The sequence below is a fragment of the Otolemur garnettii genome, unplaced genomic scaffold (genome assembly GCF_000181295.1).
Source record: "Otolemur garnettii isolate 467f Iridium unplaced genomic scaffold, OtoGar3 scaffold00017, whole genome shotgun sequence".
NCBI classification, from domain to species: domain Eukaryota; kingdom Metazoa; phylum Chordata; class Mammalia; order Primates; family Galagidae; genus Otolemur; species Otolemur garnettii.
The window spans coordinates 9024299-9027419 of record NW_003852412.1 but is presented as its reverse complement, the minus strand read 5'-3'; positions in this window follow the sequence as shown (position 1 = coordinate 9027419).

The window sequence follows — 3121 nt, the reverse complement described above, 5'->3', positions numbered from 1 at the left end:
GTTGGAGGTTGCTATGAGCTGTAATGCCATGGCACTCTACCCAGGGGGACAGCTTGAGGCTCTGTCTCAAAAAAAAAAAAAAAAAAAAGAAAAGAGCAAACAACCTCATTTATAAGAGGGCAAGAGATTTGAACAGAAACTTCTCTGAAGATGACAGATGAATGGCCAACAAACAAATGAAAAAATGCTCATTCTCTTTAATCATCAGAAAAATGAAAATCAAAACCACTCAGATAAAACCTAACTCCAGTAAGATTAACCCACATCATGAAGTCCCCAAACTGCAGATGCTGGTGTGGATGTGGAGAGAAAGGAACACTTTTACACTGTTGGTGGGATTGCCAACTAATTCAGCCTTTTTGGAAAGAAGTAAGGAGAACCCTCAAAGAACTAAAAGTTGCCCTTTCATTTGATCTCACAATTCCATTACTAGGTATCTATGCGGATGAACAAAAATCATTTTACCATAAAGACATCTGCTCCAACCACACACTCACATGAATGATAAAACACAAATGTAGTCTAGCAAGAGGGAGGGAACGGGAGGGAGAGAGAAGGGAGGGCGGTGGGCGGGATCTCATCTAGTGTGCACAATATGAGGGTGTTCGGCATACCCTCCCCCTTTCCAAAGATGTAGTAAGGGGCTGAACTACATACCCCCCGTTCCAAAGATGTAGTAAGGGGCTGAACTACAACTTGAACTTTACCTTAGAACTGAAAACAATGTAACCTAAACCTTTGTACCCTCATATTAATCTGAAATATAGAAGAATAAAAAGATTCTTCACATCAGTCAAAGTAGTGCATATATGTGGGTGCACAAATAGCACAGCAGGACAGGAGGAAAGACGGCAGTCCCCTGATGACCCCCCACCTGCAGCCCAGACCGCAGAGGGGCATTTGGGACAGTTCCTCTTTTCTGTTCTTTGGCCTTGCTCCACAATGATATTGCACTTACACTTAATTCTTATTTATCAGGTTGAGATATTATTTAGTGCTTTATGACTTAGGTAGACATCATTTGCTTTTAAAAGAAAGCTCCAACAAGGATATATTTTCTTGTGTTTAGCATCTGTCCTCCACAAGTGCAGTATAGGAAAAGTGTTTTGTTAATCCTTCTAGGGAGTTTGGCTTCTAGACAATTGAAGTTCTGCTGCGTTTGGCTTCTTCATGATGTGAAAAGCTCCATAAGGCACTCGAGGAGGCTCCGTGCCTACTCACTGACAACGTCATTGCCATCTGTAAACCATTGTCCGATATAAAGATTTCAAACTTCAGCAGCATCTGTGTATTTTGGGTTTTTTTAACGTAATGCCCCAGTTGCTGGATACAGCCAAGGACTTAAATGCTTCCTTTATTTTCCATTGCATTTTCTCTCCAGGTCCTTCCAGGAAGACACACAGAGCTCCCCCAGACATTTGGATTGCAGACATCAAAGGGAGAAGGAGATATTTCTCCCAATACTTGGGGTTTGATCATAGCTGGGGAAACAGTGCTTCATTCCGCAGTTAAGAAAGTATGTCTGAACTGAATTTAAAACAGGAGTCTGATTAGGACGTTCTCTGCTTGTGAAGTGATGTGCCAATCTCTAGTGGGTACGGAGCGCCAGAATGAAGGAATAATCTGGGAAGGCATTTAATCAACTATAGTGAAAGAGTAAAAGTGGATTAAAAAAACCATCATTTTAGTCAATTGATTCCAGCTTCTCATTTGTCACACCTTTATCAGACCTGTCAACACGAAGCAAAGTAAACTAAGCAATTCATTTGGTTCTCCTCCTCTTGTAAATCCAAGGGGTATGTGCCAAGGGCTCAAAGCTGGCATTCCAGAGGACAGGGAGAAAAAAAGAGTCTTAGGTAGAGAACTAGAAGAGGCAGTGTGGTTAAGTGGTTAAGAACTCAGTTCTGGCGAAAGAAAACCCACTTTGGGTTCTGGCTTCACCCAACTGAGACTTTAGTATTGCTGTGGGGATTAAGTGAGACGGGTATGTAGTGTGCCTAGCACACGATAAGACCATTTAATGTCGAGGATTCTTGTCATTATTAGCTCCAAGACCACTCTAAGAAGGAAACTGGTCTCTGTCCAACAGCCCTCTGAACAGCGTATATTCATTAGCATTGTACACAGAAAGTCAGTGGTGCCGGATTGGCTGTGGCAATTGCTCAGTCTGTGCTGAGAAGATGCGTGACCCAGCTGTGCCCTCTGCCTGCCAGTCTGTGGAACACAGAAGTATATGCCATCGTGGCAGGTGGCTGGACTCCGGATTACATTTGGCATTGCTCATTTTAATACAGAACCTTTAGGACAATGAAGGCAAGAGTGGCTGCTCAAAAGACTCCACAAGGGTTTACACTGCGTTCACCTTTTTCTTTTTCAGTAGGTTAGTTTTGAATGTTGTCAGACCCTTCTGTAACTGGTTCTTCACTGTAGCCAGAAGAGGGCACTGTTGCTTTACCAAAATTCTGTTCCATGGTCTAGGGAGCCGGGCATCTGTGTCCTGTTCTACAATTGTCCCATTCCTGGTTTTGATGGGGGTGGCTGTTTCATTTCTTAGGTAAGTAGCCAAAACACGAAACAAAAAACTTTGTCTGTAAGAAGACATATACAAACAAACAAACAAACAAACAAAAGAACCCAACAAAACCAAAAACCTGGGACTTCAAGAATTGTTCTATTTATTAAGCCATGGCAAGTTATGTATGGAACTTTTAAAACAGACAAGCATGAAAAAGAAAATGCACGCTGATGAAATCAATCGAGATTCTGCCTGGAAAACCAGCCCCCCAAATGAGAGTGCATCGAGGTGCTCCTGCTCACTTTGGCATCACACGTGTCTCAGAAAAAGGGTGGACAGAAGCTATGCATTTCTCTGGGATCGCTGTGCTATTCCCTCCCACTGTGGCAAAACTCAGAACCTTTTGAAAACAGAAGTCTTTATTAAGAACAAGGGGATGGGCTCGGTGCCTGTGGCTCAATCCACTAAGGCGCCAGCCACGTACACCTAAGGTGGCGGGTTCAAATCCCCAGCCCGGGCCCGCCAAACAACGATGGCTGCAACCAGAAAAAAAAAAAATGGCCGGGCATTGTGGCGGGCACCTGTAGTCCCAGCTACTTGGGAGGC